The sequence below is a fragment of the Hypanus sabinus genome, chromosome 6 (genome assembly GCF_030144855.1).
Source record: "Hypanus sabinus isolate sHypSab1 chromosome 6, sHypSab1.hap1, whole genome shotgun sequence".
NCBI lineage: Eukaryota > Metazoa > Chordata > Chondrichthyes > Myliobatiformes > Dasyatidae > Hypanus > Hypanus sabinus.
The window spans coordinates 170,046,164-170,066,112 of record NC_082711.1 but is presented as its reverse complement, the minus strand read 5'-3'; the positions used below and the strand labels follow the sequence as shown (position 1 = coordinate 170,066,112).

Genomic DNA, 19,949 nt, shown 5'->3' with positions numbered 1-19,949 from the left:
CAAGTTTAGTTGTCATTCTGCCACACTTGAACACACATGAACACAGCTCAAGGAACCAGCGTTACTCTCAAGCCCAGGTGCAAAACGCAGTACAACAGTTACAACGGCACAAGGCACATATAAGAAATGAACAAAATACAGTCACACCAAAAATATGGTCCAAGACCCTGAGACACGATTTATTGACAAATGGAGTCTCCATTCTGACTGCACAGTCTGCAGGACAGGGGTTGAAAGCTGACACCGGACCGTGCTGCTCTCTGTGAAGATGTCTTCTTTTGTTCTTTGATGTTCAATTATTGACAACAATGGATTAACTCTCTGGTGGTTTAATCTTCTGTGAGACATTAATGGCCTCTGCACACGGTGCTGAGAAACATTATACAAAGAGTTTCGACGCCATGGGCTGTTCCAAAGCAAATGAGGTGCACTTAACTTGTTCCACAGTTATACCACAGGTAGGGTAATGCATGCAAAGCAGGAACTCAGAACCATAAATGCTGCCTGACCTGCTGAGTTCCTCCAGGGTTTTGTGCGTGTTAATCTGTAGACCAAAGCAGCAGCCAATTCGTATGCAGAAAGACCCCACAGACTGCACTTAAAATGTGACAAGTTAATTTGTTTTATGCAATAAATTTGAGAGGAAGGTGTTAGCCAGTATATATGAGGGCTTCCTGCCTCATTGTATTCAAAGTGTTACTGATTAATCTGCTCTGTATTTATGCATGATTCATCTGTAGATTTTATCCTTACCTTATATGTTACTGTGCTTTACACCCTAGTTTGGACAAACCTTCTCTCACTTCTATATACGTTATATGGTTACATACGTGTATATAGTTCAATGATAATAAACTTGACTTGATTTGACTAGCAAGCAGAGCTGAACAGAAAGAGAGGGCCTTCATTTGTCGTATATCATACAGCATTTCCAATAGTGCATCAATCCCTAAAACTGCACAACACTGTTGGTTGCAAGAGCTGATGTGTGGTGTCTGTGGAGACTTGGCATAGGAGGGCTCGACTGGTTCTCTAGCAGATGAAAGCACTACACCATCTCATGAACCCAAGTGATTTTGCAGATGCTGGATATCCAGCGTAACTCACAGAAAGTGGTGGAGGAACTCAGCAGGTCAGGCAGCATCTATGGAGAGGAATAAAGAGCTGGTGATTCAGTTGTGATGAAGGGACTCAGCCCAAAACATCAACTGTTTATTCCTCTCCATAGATGCTACCTGACCTGCTGAGGTCCCCTACCATTCTGTGAGTGCATCGTCTCACCGACCTGTCTCATGTTTTATACAACAAGAGTAGTCCATTCAGCCCATCAAACCTGTTGCATCATTCATACAAGTGGTGGCTGATTTCTACCTGACTTCTGGTTTCCAAATCCCATATTTCTTACAACTCAGAAAGTGGCCACTTGGCTCATCAAGTCCATGAGTAATCCCATTCCCCAGCTAATTTTCTCTATGATTCTACCCCCACCTGCTCTAGGGATAATGTACAGTGGCCAGTTAATCTACCTACCTTTGGGATGAGGAGTTGGGGGGGGGGTGGGGAGGATAATTTGGAGCACATAGAAGAAGCTCCCAGGTAGCCATAGGGAAATGTCCAAACTCCATTGAAAATCAGGAAAGAGCCCAGATCCCTGGAACAGTGAGGCTGTGCCAAAGCTACATCCCTGTGCAACCTTTTCTTGTTGCAATGAGCGACTGAAGCGAGCCCAAGTGCAGGACGCAGGCACGGAGATTGAGCTTGGATGTTTTACGTGGGTGTAAACGCCAAACATCAAGCAGGAGGGATCTTGACACAGAGCCCTGATGTGGAACCTTGAACCGGAGCTTTTGACTCAGAAACGTGACAGAAGCCTTGACTCGGAGAAACAGGGCCTCATAGTTAACCCTTGAAACTGGAGCTAAATTTAGAACAAACGGTCAGGAAACATAGTTTACCCACAGGAAAAAAAAAGACCAACAAACTGGCGATTAGTGGTTGTGACGTAGAGGTTCTTATATTGAGTCTTTGACGGGAACCAGGTGTGCCATCATCAAAGAGAATTGGAAGCAATTAGGGAAATTAATGATCGGGACCTTGGCATAATCAAAGAAAATTAGGAGCAAGATAGGGAATTAATGATCGGGACCATGACATTTCTGGGCAGTCTTTGATACCCATCCTTTAGTTCTAATAGTGTAGAGCATAAAAGGCATAGATCATATGGACAGCCAGAGATTTTACCCCAGGGCAAACATGGCTAATATGAGGGGGCATAATTTTACGGTGATTGGAGGAAGGTTCAGGAAAGGTGATAGCAGAGGTAGGTAGTTTTTGATGCAAGGTGGTGAGTGTGTGGAGTCCTTTTTCAGGGGTAGCGGTACAGATACAATAGGGACATTTAAGAAACTCTTATATAGGCATATGGATGATAGAAAAATGGAGGACTGTGTAGGTGTGGAGGGCTAGAGTAGGTTAAATGGTTGGTGCAACCTTGTGCAGTGAAGGACCTGTTCTCCGCTCTATATTTTATTTAATTAAATGGTCTTTGCACACATTCTGCTGATCTACAGGTTTATGTAAAGTTTGTTATCTCACTAAGTGGTATTGCTGGGTGAAGTGATTTCCTCCTGTTCCCATGATGTCAATCAGGAGGAATCTACTGTGCTTGATTGGTTCATGAATATGTATTACACCGTAACGCTCACACTTAAAACTGACCCGCAAATTGCCTTTTCCAAAAGCACTATAAGGCTGTTAAAACAATAAAAACTTCACACCATCTTAAAAGTTTCTTCCCCCAGACAGTCAACCTGATCAACCATTCTAGTTACCCCCCCACCCCCTCTGTCTATTACCCCCATCTCAGCACTGTACTGTAAACACTTTAAAAGACTTTTTATAATGCTGTTTACATTGCTGTTATTTATTTATTCATGCACATTTTATTCAATTTCCGTCCTTTAACTTCTAACTTTATTATCTTTTCTTCTTTTTTTATTTATATATAGTTCTTTTTAAAATATAATTCTTTATTTTTTAATAATTTAATGGTCTAATAGTTCCATTTAATATCAGAGATATGCATACAATATATATCCTGAAATTCTTGCTCTTCGCAGGCATCCTCAAAACAGAGAGGGGGAAAAAACGAAGAATGAATGATGGAAGAGCACAAGAACCCTGAAGTCCCCCCCCACCTCCCTCACGCCAGCAGCAGCAAAGGCATCGACCCTCCCCCCCTCTCCTTTTCATCAAAAGCATCAGCCCCCGCCACCCGCCATGCAAGCAACAGCAAGCTACGTTGTTGAATGCTTTTGCTTTTAATGTTGCATATGTCATGCCACCAATCCACAGCACGTCCCCGTTATGGGTAAATGTACGTATATGGCGAATAAAATTGATCCCTGATCCTCTTGTTGAAAATATAGCCCCACTCAGTCACTGGCCGTGCATTTAACAGTCCAGAGATTCCATTCAGCTATCGTGCTTTATTCTGTTATCCTTTGCAAGATATAAAAAAAACCACCAAACAATTCCTGGATTTTAAAGAATTAGACAGCTAAACCAAACAATGGACCTTGGCACCCCACAGAATGCATTCCATTCCCTGATAATAGCCATTCCTTGCTCTCCCATATTAAACAACGGATTCCTCAAGTCCCTGAGATAATGCAAGTATTTGCAGTGGGAAAGAGGCAGTGTTACTAACAGCCGACCACAGCATATGAGTAAGGTCTAATGGTTTCTCTTGTCAAGCTGCGCATAATAATGAAACTCAGGAGAGATTGAGACAGTCCTTTCCCAAAGCCAATCAGATTCTTTTCGATAGAGGAGATTCCGCAGATGCTGGGAATTCGATGGGCTGAATGGCCTAATTATGCTCCTGTTAATTATGGCTCTATGGTCTAAACCCAGAGTTACACTTACAAAACGCTGGAGGAACTCAACGGGTCGGGCAGCATCTATGGTGAGGAATGAACAGTTGACAATTTGAACAATAGAACAGAGTGATCTAGGAATAATGGTGCATAGTTCCCTGAAGGTGGAATCTCATGTGGATAGGGTGGTGAAGAAAGCTTTTGGTATGCTGGCCTTTATAAATCAGAGCATTGAGTATAGGAGTTGGGATGTAATGTTAAAATTGTACAAGGCATTGGTAAGACTGAATTTGGAGTATTGTGTACAGTTCTGGTCACCGAATTATAGGGAAGATGTCAACAAAATAGAGAGAGTACAGAGAAGATTTACTAGAATGTTACCTGGGTTTCAGCACCTAAGTTACAGAGAAAGATTGAACAAGTTCGGTCTTTATTCTTTGGAGCATAGAAGTTTGAGGGGGGACTTGACAGAGATATTTAAAATTATGAGGGGGATAGATAGAGTTGACATGGACAGGTTTTTTCCATTGAGAGTAGGGGAGATTCAAACAAGAGGACATGAGTTGAGAGTTAGGGGACGAAAGTTTAGGGATAACACGAGGGGGAATTTCTTTACTCAGAGAGGTGTGGAATAGCTGTGTGGAATGAGCTTCCAGTAGAAGTGATAGAGGCAGGTTCGATATTGTCATTTAAAAAAAATTGGATAGGTATATGGACAGGAAAGGAATGGAGAGTTATGGGCTGAGTGCGGGTCAGTGGGACTAGGTGAGATTAAGCATTCGGCATGGACTAGGAGGGCCGAGATGGCCTGTTTCCGTGCTGTAATTGTTATATGGTTATATGATTTAGCCTGAGACCATGCATCAGGACTGGAAAGGAAGGGGGAAGGAACCAGAATAGGAAGGTGGGAGGAGTACAAGATGGCAGGTGATGGGTGAAATCAAGTGAGGGGGAAGGTGGGCGGGAGCTGAGAGGGGAGGGGGTGACTGAGAAACTGGCAGGTGGGAGGTGGAAACAGTAAAGGGTGTGAAGAAGGAAGAACCTGGACAGAGAGGAGAGTGGACCATGGCAGAAAGGGAAGCAGGAAGGGGCACCAGAGGGAGGAGATAGGAGGTAAGGAAAGGAGATGGGGCAAGAGGGGAGCCAGAAGGGGGAATGGGGAAAGAGAGAAAAGCAGGGCAGGAAGAAATTACTGCAAGCTATAGAGATCAATGTTTATGCCATCGGGTTGGAGGCTACCTGGAAGAAATATGTGGTGTTTCTCCTTCAGCCTGAGAGTGGCCTCATCGTGGCAGTAGAGGAGGCCATGGACCGACATGAGAGAAGAGGAATAGAAGTAGAATTAAAATGGGTGGCTACCGGGAAATCCCGCTTTCTGCATCGGATGAGCAAAGGTGCTTTACCCTCTGTTGCTAAGGTACAGGTTGACCTGGATGAATGATATATTATATGGAATCTAACAACTTCTCAGTACACACGGGGAAATCTGCAGGTGCTGGAAATTCAAACAACAACACACACAAAATGCTGCTGGAACGCAGCAGGGCAGGCAGCATCTATAGGGAGAAGCACTGTCGACATTTCAGGCCAAGACCCTTTGTCAGGACTAACGGTAAGGAAGGATAGTAAGAGATTTGAAAGTAGTGGGGGGAGGGGAAAATGCAAAATGATAGGAGAAGACCGGAGGGGGTGGGATGAAGCTAAGAGCTGGAAAGGTGATTAGCGAAAGGGATACAGAGCTGGAGAAGGGAAAGGATCATGGGACGGGAGGCCTAGGGAGAAAGAAAGGAGGAGGGGAGCACCTGAGGGAGATGGAGAACAGGCAGAGTGATGGGCTGAGAGAGAGGAAAAAAAGGAGGGGGGAGAAAAGCTAAATATATCAGGGATGGGGTGAGAAGGGGAGGAGGGGCATTAACGGAGGTCAATGTTCATGCCAGGTTGGAGGCTAGCCAGCCGGTATGTAACCAGGTATACCACTCAATACACCAGGTTAGACCATGTATTGCCTTAAAGCACAGCTCCCCAGTGCCACAGGGTCTTCGAAGCTGAAACTCTTCCTACAGGCACTGTCAAAGTTTTTCGAGAGTTTTCCATTCTTGTTTCACAGTGTGAGCAATATCCTGATGGTAGATTTCCCAGAACTGTGATCCGGGCAACATCATCGGGAGGTCAGAGCTGCGGTTGTACGTTGCACCCACTGTGAGTTTTCGTCAGACTAACAAGCTGGTTCTTGCTGCTACCATCAGGCAGGAAGTACAGGAGCCTGAGGTTCAGGGAGTTACTGTCCTTCTCCTGAACTGGCATGGGTAGCTTCACTCACCACTACAACTCAATTATGTATAGCTTTCCATCAATTCTATTGTATTTCTTTATTTCCTTATAAATGCCTGCAAGGAAACAAATCTCAAGGTAACATATATTGACATATACGTACTTTGATAATAAATAAACTTTGAACTTTGAATTTTGAACAAACATCTTGGGAGTCAGCATGTTCTATCTGCTTTTCCATACCTACTTCTGCTGGGTCGGAGGTCGTGCCTCCCCTAGATCATTTCGAGGAGGTGCTGCTCGGTCCTGGCACTCAGCAGCCTTTAGCTTTAAGAGAGGGAAGGAAGAGGTCTGACAGAGCTGGGAGGAAATCACAGCATGTGGCCCTTTCCCATGGGAAAGTCGTATCAGACAAATTATGAGTTTGGCAGAGCTTAAGTAACACAGGTCCAGACACCCCCCCACCCCCACCGCTTCTGCCACAAGCCAGAAACCATCTCAATGTTGTCTTTGCTCTCGAATACCTCTCTTCTCTAACTTCCAACACCTTTCTCCTTTTCAGCTGAAATCTCTGGGTTTTCGCTGCAGTTTTCTACTTTGCAGAGGGATGGCATGTCAAGTTAACGTGCGCGCGCGTGCGTGTGTGTGTCTGTGTGCATGTATATGTAAGTGTATGTGTGTTGTTTGTGCATGTGTGTGTGTATATATGTGGGTGCATGTGTGTGTGAGTGTGTGTGTGTGTGTGTGTGTGTGTGTCTGTGTGCATGTATATGTAAGTGTATGTGTGTTGTGTGTGCATGTGTGTGTGAGTGTGTGTGTGTGAGTGTGTCTGTGTGCATGTATATGTAAGTGTATGTGTGTTGTGTGTGCATGTGTGTGTATATTTGTGAGTGTATGTGTATGTGAGTGTAGGTGTGTGTGCATGTGTGTGTGTGTGTATATATGTGAGTGTATGTGTGTGTGAGTGTATGTCTGTATGTGTGTACGTGTGTGTATATATGTGTGTGTGAGTGTATGTGTGTGCGTGTCAGTGTGTGTGAGTGTGTCTGTGTGCATGTATATGTAAGTGTATGTGTGTTGTGTGTGCATGTGTGTGTGTATATATGTGAGTGTATGTGTGTATGTGAGTGTGTATATATGTGAGTGTATGTGTGTATGTGAGTGTGTATATATGTGAGTGTGTGTGTATGTGAGTGTATGTGTGTGTAAGTGTGTGTGTGTATATATGTGAGTGTGTGTGTATGTGAGTGTATGTGTGTGTAAGTGTGTGTGTGTGAGTGTGTGTGTGCATGTATATGTAAGTGTATGTGTGTTGTGTGTGCATGTGTGTGTGAGTGTGTGCATATGTGTGTGTATATATGTGTGTGTGTGTGAATGTATGTGTGTGTGAGTGTATGTGTGTATGTGAGTGTGTCTGTGTGCATGTATATGTAAGTGTATGTGTGTTGTGTGTGTGTATATATGTGAGTGTATGTGTGTGTAAGTGTGTGTGTGTATATATGTGAGTATGTGTGTATGTGTGTGTAAGTGTGTGTGCATGTATATGTAAGTGTATGTGTGTTGTGTGTGCATGTGTGTGTGAGTGTGTGCGTATGTGTGTATATATGTGAGTGTGTGTGTGTGAGTGTATGTGTGTGTGTATATATGTGTGTGTGCGTGTCAGTGTGTGTGAGTGTGTCTGTGTGCATGTATATATGTGTATGTGTGTTGTGTGTGCATGTGTGTGTGTATATATGTGAGTGTATGTGTGTATGTGAGTGTGTATATATGTGAGTGTATGTGTGTGTGTATGTGTGTATGTGAGTGTGTATATATGTGAGTGTATGTGTGTGTGAGTGTATGTGTGTATGTGAGTGTGTGTGAGTGTGTGTGCATGTATATGTAAGTGTATGTGTGTTGTGTGTGCATGTGTGTGTGAGTGTGTGTGTATATATGTGAGTGTATGTGTGTGTGAGTGTGTGTGTGTATATATGTGAGTGTGTGTGTATGTGAGTGTATGTGTGTGTAAGTGTGTGTGTGTGTGTGTGTGTGTGTGTGTGTGTGTATATATGTGTAAGCATAATGCTTTACAGCGCCAGCAGACAGGGTCCCGCTCCCACCACGGTCCGTACGTTCCCTTTGTGACAGTGTGAATTTCGTCCGGGTGCTCCAGTTTCCTCCCACATTCCAAAGACACACCGGTTAGGTTCAGTAAATTGTGAGCATGCTGCGCTGGTGCCAGCAACATGGTGACCCTTGCGGGCTGCCCCCAGCACATATCTGGACTGTGCTGGTGGTTGAATGGAAAGGACATGGTGCAGGTGCTGGGCACAGGACCACGGAACATCGCAGACTGTAGATGGAGCATGGATTAGGAACTAGAGAGGGATTTCCAAGTTCAAAGTAAATTCAAAGTGTAGTACTGTGCAAAAGTCTTAGGCACATATATAACGTATATAGCTCGGGTCCCTAAGACTTTTGCACTGTACTGTAAATTTATTATTAAAGTACATTTATGTCACCACTTATAACCCTGAGATTAATTTTTTTGGGGGGTAAATCTAAGGAAATTAATAGAATCAATGAAAGGGCACGCCCAATGGGATGAAAATACAAAAGAAAAAAGAAAAAGAAATGTGCAATAAATATCGAGAGCATGAGATGATGAGTCATTCATTGAAAGTGAGCCAATAGGTTGGTGAAACATTTCAAGACTGGGGTAAGTCAAGTTATCCCTTTAGTTCAAGAGCCTGATGGTTGAGGGGTAATAACTGTTTCTGAACCTGGTGGTGTGAGTCCTGAGGCTCCTGTACCTTCTTCCTGAGGGTTGAAGGGTAATAACTGTTTCTGAACCTGGTGGTGTGAGTCCTGAGGCTCCTGTACCTTCCTGATGGTTGAGGGGTAATAACTGTTTCTGAACCTGGTGGTGTGGGTCCTGAGGTTCCTGTACCTTCTTCCTGAAGGTTGAGGGGTAATAACTGTTTCTGAACCTGGTGGTGTGAGTCCTGAGGCTCCTGTACCTTCCTGATGGTTGAGGGGTAATAACTGTTTCTGAACCTGGTGGTGTGAGTCCTGAGGCTCCTGTACCTTCTTCCTGAGGGTTGAGGGGTAATAACTGTTTCTGAACCTGGTGGTGTGAGTCCTGAGGCTCCTGTACCTTCTTCCTGAAGGTTGAGGGGTAATAACTGTTTCTGAACCTGGTGGTGTGAGTCCTGAGGCTCCTGTACCTTCTTCCTGAGGGTTGAGGGGTAATAACTGTTTCTGAACCTGGTGGTGTGAGTCCTGAGGCTCCTGTACCTTCCTGATGGTTGAGGGGTAATAACTGTTTCTGAACCTGGTGGTGTGGGTCCTGAGGTTCCTGTACCTTCCTAAAGGCAGAGGAGAGCATGAGCTGGATGGTGGGCCTCATTGATGATGGATGCTGTTTTTCCTGCGACAACGTTCCAGATAGATGTGCTCAGTGGTGGGGAGGGCTTTACCCATGGTGGGCTGAGCCATATCCATTACTTTCTGCAGGATTTTCCTTTCAAGGGCATTGGTGTTTCCATACCAGGTCTGAACCTGGAGGCGTGTGCATGGAACAGATCAGGAATTTAGGATGCAACTTTATAAAACTCTGGTTGGGCCATTTAAGGAACATTGCATTCATTGCTGGTTGCCAAAGGTGGAGGCTTTGGAGAGTGTATAGAAAAAGTTACTCTGGAACAGAGGGTATTTTCTACAAGGAGAGGTTGGACAAACGGAACTGTTTTCTCTGGAAAAGCACAGCCTGAGAGGGAACCTGACATAAATTAACAGAATTATGAAAAGCAAACATTTGTTTAGACAAAGAGTGCTGGGTGCTGGAATGCTCTGCTAGGGGTGCTGGTGGAGACAGATACAATAGAGGCATTTAAGAGAGTACTGTGCTGGGCAGCCTGTGAGTGGTGTCAACATAGCACGCCCTCAACTCACTAACTCTAACCATAAGTCTTTTGGAATGTGGGAGGAAACCAGAGCACCTGGAGGAAACCCACACAGAATTAGAATCTTATTTCTTACAACCATTTCACAACATGAGGGAGTAATAATCTCCATGTTGTGTCTCTGTTGCTGTGTATAAGCAATAACGAAGGGAAATGTGGGAGGATATTGCCCTAACACTAAAATTGTATACGTAATTGTTTTGCTTACAGTCAGATGTGCAATCGGATCAATGTGTATTGATCAATCTGACGGCCTGGTGGAAGAAGCTGTCCCGGGGCCTGTTGGACCTGGCTTTTATGCTGCGGTACTGTTTGCCAGACACAAGAAGCTGAGACAGTTTGTAGTTGGGGTGGCTGGAGCCCCTGATGGTCCTCCGGGCCCTTTTTATGCACCTGCTGCCGTAAATCTCCTGACCAGAGGGAAGTTCAGATCCACATACGCCCTGAGCTGTCCGCGCAACTCTCTGCAGAGCCCTGCGATTCAGGGAAGTACAGTTCCCGTCCCAGGCAGTGACACAGCCAGTCAGGATGCTCTCGATGGTGCCCCTGTAGAAAGTCCTGATCTGGGGACTCAGTCACAGGAAGAATGTACAAATCTCATGGTTCCGATTGGCCATTCCCCTTTAACACTTCTTTCTCCCTGATCATGCCCCAATTTCAGTCAATTGCTGCTAGTTACCCAATAATTGTACAGCTGGCTTTCATCAGAGACTGGGAAATAAATACGATGGCCACTCCCTCACAGGTTGCCCGTTCGTTGGTCAATTCTCCTGTGATACTTCGTTCCCTGTTCCGATTAGAACCGTTAGTTCTAAGTTCCACTCTAGTTTCTCGACAGTCCCCGTGAATCCTGTCTCCTTGTCAAGATCCCTCTGGTTTCCTGCTCTACGTTCAGGTCTACGCCAAACTCCACAACTGAGTTGGCGTGCCAGTGTCCTGCACTTGAGTTCTCCTCCGTCGCCCCCGTGTAACAACAAACTTCATAACAGACAGCAAGAGGAATCGAACCCCAAGCTTACAGCTAGCACAGTGAAGTGCTACACTACCCTCCAGCAGAGAATGGAGGGACATGGACCACGTGCAGTCAGAAGGGATTAAGGTCCATTCGTTTAATTAGTTTGGCACGACACTGTGGGTTCTTCTCTTACCCTTTTCTTCTTCTCACCTGTCCACTACCTCTTTCTCCCATGGTCTTATCTCCTCTCTTATCAGACATCCTTCTTCAGCCCTTTACTCCTCCTCCTACCACCACCCACCCCCACCCCCATCAGCCCTTGAACCGCTGCCAAGAGGCAACTTTCCTAGCGGCTGGGATTCAGCTGAGGTGGATGTAGTTGCTGAGGGGGATGTGGTTGTTGGCCTTCGTCGGACCCCACCCCCACCCACCACACAATCCTTCAGTGCCAACTCATAGCCCACAAGCTGGGAGAAAGGTAAAGGCCATTCATCCTCTTGAATCTGTACTGACATCTAACAAGATCAGGGTTTGAGCAGCCTGCCCATCATCTGCAAACAACTGGACTTATCCTGATCTGGTTGCATCACAGTCTGGTATGCAGGCTCCAATGCACGGTATCATGAGAGGCTTCAGGGCAAAGGGTTCCCAACCTTGGATCCACAGACCCCTTGGTTAGTGGTAAGGGGTGCATGGCATATAAAAAGAAGTTGGGAACCTCAGCAGAGGTTATAGACTATGGGCTGTAGACTCAGCCAGCTCCATCAGGGGCACAAGCCTCCCCATCAATGAAGACAGCTTCAAGAGGAGGTCCTTCGCAACCATCACTAAGGACCTTCCCCATCCAGGATGCACCCTCTTCCCGTGATTCCTATTGGAGAGGAGTTACAGGAGCCTGGAGATCCACTTGGAACAGCTTTTTTCCCCTCTGTCATCTGTTCGCGAAACCACTACCACTGCCTTGTTATTTGTCTTTTGCACCGGGTGTTTATTTTGCAACTTATTGCATTGTCCTACTGCCGCAAAGAAAAAAAAACAAATTTGGCGACGTACGTCGGTGATAATGAGCTGATTCTGAAACTCAGAAAGTTCTCGCTCTCTGTGCCATGTTTCCAGATGGCGTCAATCGGGGTTCAATTCTTGCTGCTGTCTGTAAAGAGGTTATACAATTACCCCGTGACCATGTGAGATTTCCTCCCACGTTCCAAAGATGCTTCGGTTTGGGCATGGCACTGGAAGCTGTCCACAACACACCCATGGACTGTGCTGGTTGTTGATGCCAGTGAAACAGCTCACTCTGTGCTTTGGTGTACGTGTGACAAATAAAGCTAATCTTTAATCTTCAACTACCTCTTAAACCATCTGGGAGACATTGGAGAGACAGGCTGTCATCCCTGCAAGCACTCAAGCCTGCTTTACTCATGTACAAGTGTGATTGTTCTGATTTACTATGGTCACTTTCTGTGTCTTGAACACTAATATTCATTCACAGACTGCGACCTGTAGCCCTATGGTTGAGATCTGCCTCTGTAAACCTTTCTGTCTCTCTGCTTCTCTCTCTACTTTCCTTGGCGTAACCAATCTCTTGGTCTTCCTTAAGTGGCCTGTAGCCAGATATTGTTTACAAACACAAGAGGTTCTGCAGATGCCGGAAATCCAAAGCAACATACACAAAACGCTGGAGGAACTTATCAGGTTAGGCCGTGTCTATGCTTCAGGCTGAGACCCTTCATCAGGACTGGAAAGGAAGCCGGAAGATGCTAGAATAAGGAGGACAAGTGGGAAGGTGATAGGCAAAGCCAGGTGAGTGGGGAAGGGAAAATGAGGACAGAAGCTGGGAGGTGATAGGTGGAAGAGGCAAAGGGCTGAAGCAGAAGGAATCTGATTGGAGAAAAGAGTGGACCATGGGAGATAGGGAAGGAAGAGGGGCACCAGAGGGAGGTGATAGGCAGGTGAGGGGAAGAGGTACATCAGAGTGGGGAAATAAAGAAGACGGAAAGGGAGGGAAAAAATAAAGGAAGTTGGAGATGTCGATGTTCATGCCATCAGATTATAGGCTACCTAGATGGAAGATGAGATGTTGCTCCTCCACCCTGAGAATGGCCTCATTGTAGCCTCATTGTGGGACCAAACGTTATTTGGTGGTTCCTCTCATGAAGCAACAAGAGCCATGTTACCACACCCGCGATCTTGTTACTTCTGGTTTAGTCCACAAGGCACAGTGTACGAGATGGCTTTCGCATCTTGATTGTGGACAGGTCCACCCCAGGCTCGATGTGCCTGGTGGATGCTCTGAGACGGTTGATCAAAGCCTCAGTCACTCACACACTGGTTTGGTCATTCAAGCACACCAGCTCATACCCTGAGGCCAGTCTTGGAACTGGCTTCAAAGGCATATGATCGTGTTTACTGCTTTGCCAGACGAGTTCTCGGAATTTCCAGGAAATAGTGGCCTGCAGGGTGTTTGTGCTCCATCTGGATTCTGTTGGCTGAAGAACAGCAGATTTAAGGCATTTTTCAGCCTTGCTCTGCAAAACCCAGAGACAGAGAAAATGCGAAGCAAGGGGAATCAGGAAAGGGGTTCAAGAGGGAAGGTGGGTAGAACTCTTGATTGTAGGTGGGGGTTAAGTGGAGAAAAGACCTCTTCCTGCTCTTAGTCTCTGGGAGCAAGTTTTTCACACAGTGGGTGGGAGTTATGTGGAGCGAGCTGCCGGAGGACATGGAAGAAGTTGGCACAATTATATCATATAAGAGACGTTTGGGCAGGTAAATGGACATGAAAGGTTCAGAGGGAAATGAAGGCGAGTGGAACTATTGAACACAAGTGTCTTTGTTGGCATGGGCCAAAGGGCTTGTTTTCAAATGGTTTCCCTTACAATTCAGATTCCACAGGACTGGGACTCAGGCCAGACCTAACAAAACTGCTTGTCAGTGTACAGAGGGAGAAATATCTGAAGAATTTAGGTGACAGGAGCAGGAGGAGGTCGCTGGGTCTCGTTGCACTTTCTCCATAATGGTAAATGTAACACTGTCTAAAACCTTTGCACGGTACTGCGCTTGTCGACGTGGAGCAGAGAGCAAGTTTTAAAGTCTGGCAGGAGCAAACGATGTTGGGAATGGCGAGGGTGGAGCGCCATGGGAGGGGTGTGACACAGGTGGCAGAGAAGGAGTGCCAGAGGCTGGTGGCGGCATGTGGACACACCCAGCCCCGAGATGCCAGGCATCTGATTCCAAACAATTGGTTTATTGATCATTACAAAATGTTATGTTGTATCTTCATCAGAAGCCGCTGGTGCTTCAGAAGGTGGCAAACCATCGCCTCCTCCAGGGGCTTCTAAGGAAGGGTAATAATTACTGACCTTGTCAGGTTTCAAAATACAAAATAACCAAAGGGCACACCTGGGTTACCCTGCAACACTGAGAATGAGGGAGGAGTCGTAAACCCTTGCAGAAAGAACACTACAGCACGGTCCAGACCTCGCGATGTTGTGATGACCTGTAACCTCCTCTGAGATTAGTCTAACATTTCTCATCTGCAGAGGCCTTCATTTCTCTGTCATCCGTGTACCTATCTACGAACCTCTTACATGCCCCTAATGTATTTGTCTCTACCACCACACCTGGCAGTGTGTTCGAGGCACCCACCACTCTGTGTAAAAAAAAAAGTCCTTCTACACTTTCCAATCAACTTAAAGCTATGCCCTCTCGTATTAGCCATTTCAGCCCCAGCGAAAAGTCTCTGGCTGTCCATTCGACCTAAGCCTCTTATCATCTTGTACAATTCAGGCCACCTCTCATTCTCCTTCACTCCAAAGGGAAAAGCCCTAGCTCGCTCGACCTGTCCTCCGGAGACATGCTCTCTCAGCCAGGCAGCGTCCTGGTAAATCTCCTCCGCACCCTCTCCAAAGCTTCCACATCCTTCCTGTAATGAGGTGACCAGAACTAAACAGGACACTCCAAGTGTGGTCTAACCACTGTTTTATTGAGGCTTTTGCACTCAGTCCCTTAACCAACGAAGGCCTACGGACCATTTGCCTTCTTAACCACCCTACGAACTTGCATGGTGACTTTGAGGGATCTATGCCCTTGTTACTCACAGGCACCTTCAATGCTCCCTTGTCTGAATTAAACAAGCACAACAGGCAACCTTCCTCTGCTAAAAAATCCCCCACTATACCTTCCTCCAAACACTTTAAAATTATGCCCCGTCCTATTAGCCATTTGAGCCCTAAGAAAAAGTTCCTGGCTGACCACTCAGTCTATGCCTCTTACCACCTTGTAACGACGGGATTGTACAAGATACAGTGGGGCGTTGTTTCACTTGGGCATCTCTGTAACTTCAGCTGTGGTTTCACTCTAACGGTGAGGTGAGTGTGGAGAGGTCTTTGGTTTGTGATGCTGCATCTACAGTGCAGATGCTGGCCTAAATCCAACCAGGTGTCAGCTACAGCTTAGTGGGTTGAACTCTTGATTCTGAGTCAGAGGTTTGTGGGTTCAAGTCTCACTCCGCATGATTGGGTGGAAGCACGGAAGCCGATACTCTGTTACTGAGACTAACAGAGCTTTCACTTACTCGTTACAGAGCTGAAGCCAGTGTCAGAGTGGGGAGCTCGGGCTCCAGCTTAAAGAGAGGTGAAAGCTGTATGTGGGTATTATCGTTTAATCTTTCTTTCGTCCTTTCTTATTGGCACAGTTAATGCAATGGGGAGCCCAAGCAGGATAGAGGTGTGTTCAAAACATTCAAAGTACTTCCACTATCAAAGAATTTGTAAATTATACAACCTTGAGATTTGTTCGCTTGCAGACAGTTGCAAAGCAAGGAACCCGAAAGAACGCAATAAAAAAAATAAAGACCAACCGCCAATACGGACAGAGAAAGTAAAAAAAAAAAAAAAACAAATCGTGCAAACAGTCAACACGAGTGACAATAACAGCATTCCAAACCAAACGGAGTCCTTAGATCCGAACCCTCCCCTGGGTTGGGGGAGTTGGACACGATCTCAATGGCTCTCCGCACGGCTTTAGATCACCTGGACAACACAAACATCTACGTCAGGATCCTCATGCAGGATTCCCTAAAGGTTAACTTGCACATTGACTCTCTCATGAGGAAGGCAAATGCAGTTAGCATTCATTTCAAGAGCACTAAAATATAGAAGCAAGGATGTAATGCTGAAGGTTCAGAAGGCATTGGTTGGACTGAACTTGAGGTATCATCAGCAGCTTTGAGCCCCCTATCTAAGGAAAGATGTGCTGGCATTGGAAAGGATCCAAAGGAGGTACGCGAGATTAATTCGGGAAATGAAAGGATTACACAAGAAGCGTTTGATGGCTCTGGCCCGGATTTTAGAAGAATGAGGGGGGATCTGATTGGAATCTATCAAATGTTGTAAGGCCTAGATAGAGTGGATGTGGAGAGGACATTTTCTTTGGTGGGGGAGTTTAGGACTAGTGGGTACAGCCTCAGAATAGAGGGATGTCTATTGAGAACATAGATGAGGAGAAATTTCTTTCACCAGAGGGAGGTGACTCTGTGGTATTTGTTGTCACAGCTGGCTGTGGAGGCCAGGTCTCTACATGTACTTAAGCTGGAGGTTGATAGGTTCTTGATTAGTCGGGCATGAAAAATTATGGGGAAAAAGGAGGAGAATTAGTTTGAGCGGGAAATAGATCAGCCCTGATGAAAAGACGGAACAGTCTCAGTGGGCTGAATGGCCTAATTTTGTGCCTATGGCATATGCTCCTGGGTGGTTGGCGTCCTTAATGATGGATGCTTCCTTCTTGAGGAATCGCCTTTTGAACATGTCCTTGATGGCGGGGAGGCTAGAGCCCATGGCTGAATTTACATCCTTTTGTAGTTTTTTCCCATCCTGCAGTTTGGCCTCTCCGTACCAGAGAGTGATGCAACCAGTTAGAATGCTCTCCTCGGTACATCTGTAGAAGATTTTCTGGAGTTTTCTACATACTAGGGAAACTTACAACAGTTAATTAGAGTAAACAGTTGATCATTGACTTCAGGAGATTAAAGGACAGAGTACACCCCCCCCCCCCCCATATACATGGAGAGGTAGTGGAAAGTGTGGAACTCCTTGGAGTTATGTTGTCAAAGCAGCTGACATGGACCACCAACACCTCGCTGACATGGACCACCAACACCTCGCTGACCTGGACCACCAACACCTTGCTGACATGGACCACCAACACCTCGCTGACATGGACCACCAACATCTCGCTGACGTGGACCACCAACACCTCGCTGACATGGACCACCAACACCTCGCTGACCTGGACCACCAACACCTCGCTGACATGGACCACCAACACCTCGCTGACGTGGACCACCAACACCTCGCTGACATGGACCACCAACACCTCACTGACATGGACCACCAACACCTCGCTGACATGGACCACCAACACCCCACTGACATGGATCACCAACACCTCGCTGACATGGACCACCAACACCTCGCTGACCTGGACCACCAACACCTCGCTGACGTGGACCACCAACACCTCGCTGACGTGGACCACCAACACCTCACTGACGTGGACCACCAACACCTCGCTGACATGGACCACCAACACCTCGCTGATATGGATCACCAACACCTCGCTGACATGGACCACCAACACCTCGCTGACATGGACCACCAACACCTCGCTGACATGGACCACCAACACCTCGCTGACATGGACCACCAACACCTCGCTGACATGGACCACCAACACCTCGCTGACATGGACCACCAACACCTCGCTGACATGGACCACCAACACCTCGCTGACATGGACGACCAACACCTCGCTGACATGGACGACCAACACCTCGCTGACGCGGACCACCAACACCTCGCTGACGCGGACCACCAACACCTCGCTGACGTGGACCACCAACACCTCGCTGACGTGGACCACCAACACCTCACACCTCGCTGACGTGGACCACCAACACCTCGCTGACGTGGACCACCAACACCTCGCTGACATGAACCACCAACACCTCGCTGACATGGACCACCAACACCTCGCTGACATGGACCACCAACACCTCGCTGACATGGACCACCAACACCTCGCTGACATGGACCACCAACACCTCGCTGACATGGACCACCAACACCTCGCTGATATGGACCACCAACACCTCGCTGACATGGACCACCAACACCTCGCTGACATGGATGGCCAACACCTCGCTGACATGAACCACCAACACCTCGCTGACATGGACCACCAACACCTCGCTGACATGGACGACCAACACCTCGCTGACATGAACCACCAACACCTCGCTGACATGGACCACCAACACCTCGCTGACATGAACCACCAACACCTCGCTGACATGGACCACCAACACCTCGCTGACATGAACCACCAACACCTCGCTGACATGGACGACCAACACCTCGCTGACATGAACCACCAACACCTTGCTGACATGGACCACCAACACCTCGCTGACATGGACGACCAACACCTCGCTGACATGGACCACCAACACCTCGCTGATATGGACCACCAACACCTCGCTGACATGGACCACCAACACCTCGCTGACATGGATGACCAACACCTCGCTGACATGAACCACCAACACCTCGCTGACATGGACCACCAACACCTCGCTGACATGGACGACCAACACCTCGCTGACATGAACCACCAACACCTCGCTGACATGGACCACCAACACCTCGCTGACATGAACCACCAACACCTCGCTGACATGGACCACCAACACCTCGCTGACATGAACCACCAACACCTCGCTGACATGGACGACCAACACCTCGCTGACATGAACCACCAACACCTTGCTGACATGGACCACCAACACCTCGCTGACATGGACGACCAACACCTCGCTGACATGGACCACCAACACCTCACTGACATGGACGACCAACACCTCGCTGACATGGACCACCAACACCTCGCTGACATGGACCACCAACACCTCGCTGACATGAACCACCAACACCTCGCTGACATGGACCACCAACAACTCGCTGACATGGACCACCAACACCTCGCTGACATGAACCACCAACACCTCGCTGACATGGACCACCAACACCTCGCTGACATGGACGACCAACACCTCGCTGACATGGACCACCAACACCTCGCTGACATGAACCACCAACACCTCGCTGACATGGACGACCAACACCTCGCTGACATGGACCACCAACACCTCGCTGACATGGACGACCAACACCTCGCTGACATGGACCACCAACACCTCGCTGACATGGACCACCAACACCTCGCTGACATGAACCACCAACACCTCGCTGACATGGACCACCAACACCTCGCTGACATGGACCACCAACACCTCACTGCTTGTAAAAAAGCACAACAAAGACTCCTCTTTCTCAGAAAGCTGAAACGGGCCAAACTCCCACAAAAGCTGTTGCTTAACTTCTACAGAAGCACAATTCAAACCATCCTGACCAACAGTGCCACAGTGTGGTATGCCAGCTGCACAGCCGCTAAGCGACAAGACCTGCATCGCGTGGTGAAGGCAGCCCAACGAATTGTCAGGATGGAGCTCCCAGGACTGGACACTACTCCAGCAGACTCAGGAGGAAAGCAATCAGCATAACCAGAGACACCACACACCCCGGCCACTCCCTGTTTGACCTGCTGCCATCCAGCAAAAGGTTCAGGACACTAAAATCCAGAACAAATAGACTGAGCAGCAGCTTCTACCCCAGAGCTGTGGCCTCCATCACACCGCTCCCACAGAACAATGACTGAAACTGTGAGCACACACAAGGACTCAAATACTTGCACCAACGGCACTTTGTGCATTACTGTGACATTCTGGTGCTGCTGTAACTTATTTTCTGCTACTTACCTGTTTAATACCGTTTTTCTATTACTGTC

General features: G+C 47.2%; 1 long non-coding RNA gene across 3 annotated transcripts in view; it reads left to right on the top strand.

The window, feature by feature from the left end:
• The window catches only part of LOC132396092 (uncharacterized), a 58,720-nt gene extending 41,340 nt beyond the window's left edge, over positions 1–17,380 (top strand). For 2 of the 3 annotated variants that reach the window (XR_009512858.1, XR_009512857.1), the window contains one exon: positions 3,120–6,827. This is a non-coding gene — a long non-coding RNA (uncharacterized LOC132396092). Of the gene's footprint in view, positions 1–3,119; positions 6,828–15,741 lie in introns of those variants that run through there. The other variant, XR_009512864.1, reaches the window with a different exon arrangement.
• Positions 17,381–19,949: the final 2,569 nt, after the last annotated feature.